Raw genomic sequence first — 1076 nt, forward strand, 5'->3', positions numbered from 1 at the left:
CTATACAACACAGCTCAGTTTACTCCTGGTTACATCTCACATAAGTCGCTTGATTCAAGGAGCTTTTATCACAGAATAATGTCCTTGCTTGATTCAATAGTTCTGCCCGCACTACTTTCTATACCCACGCCCATTAATACTGTGTTCTCCGACCTTGACATTAAACAATACCATGACCTTTGACCTAATGAATATTAATTAGTAGTAGCGTGGGTTATGGCCGGCCGGTGTGTCACGACTTCGGCAGTGAGGAGCGAGTGTTGTTTTATAAAGTCAGTGTTGACCGATAGAGGACACAGATGAAGTAGCCAACGCCACAAGATTTGAAGATCCATATTTCGTCTTCCATGCCCACAGGTATCTTGTTATTTTTTTTCATTCTCGGTATAAAAAAAAAATGCTGCGTTGTTTACAGCATTTAGTATCCAGGCCCTGGCAGTCACGGAGCCTGAGTCACGTAGATACAGTATGCTTCCCGATTCTCCCTATCATAGTCCCTCTTCCTGAAAGCAAAATCAGTGACTTGTTGGAATGTACAAATTATTATCGTGATTGCTTTGACAGTACTATGTTGTTTATTTCGACGTTCTTAGATTTTGGAACGTTTAATACCTCCATAATACGATATCTTCGAAAGTTCGTTTTCTACCGTAAATACTCATGAATGCATGATATTTACTCAAAAGGGAAAAGGTACCCATACACAAATCTCACAGAAAATGTGCGTTTGTGGCTTCGCAAATTCGTCTTTTTTGCTTGATATGTTTGGTGTGAAGTTTGCGACTTGACCCAAAATGGTGACGTTCCCGATCGCGCCATGTCGGCCCGAAATGGTGACGTTCCCGATCGCGAGTTGTTGGCCCAAAATGGTGACGTTCCCGTTGCGCGATGTTGGCCCGAAATGGTGACGTTCCCGTCACGCAATGTTGGCCCGAAATGGTGACGTTCCCGTGCTTGCCATTTGGGAGCTGAGTAATGAAAACACATGCGCGCACTGTCGCTCTAGAGTGGTGAATCTCCCGTACGGGAGTCCGTGGCTCCACGTGGAGAGTTTCCCGCGCGGGAACTGTCGCCTC

The sequence above is a fragment of the Branchiostoma belcheri genome, unplaced genomic scaffold (genome assembly GCF_001625305.1).
Source record: "Branchiostoma belcheri isolate BF01 breed outbred unplaced genomic scaffold, Haploidv18h27 scaffold166, whole genome shotgun sequence".
In the NCBI taxonomy this organism is placed as follows: domain Eukaryota; kingdom Metazoa; phylum Chordata; class Leptocardii; order Amphioxiformes; family Branchiostomatidae; genus Branchiostoma; species Branchiostoma belcheri.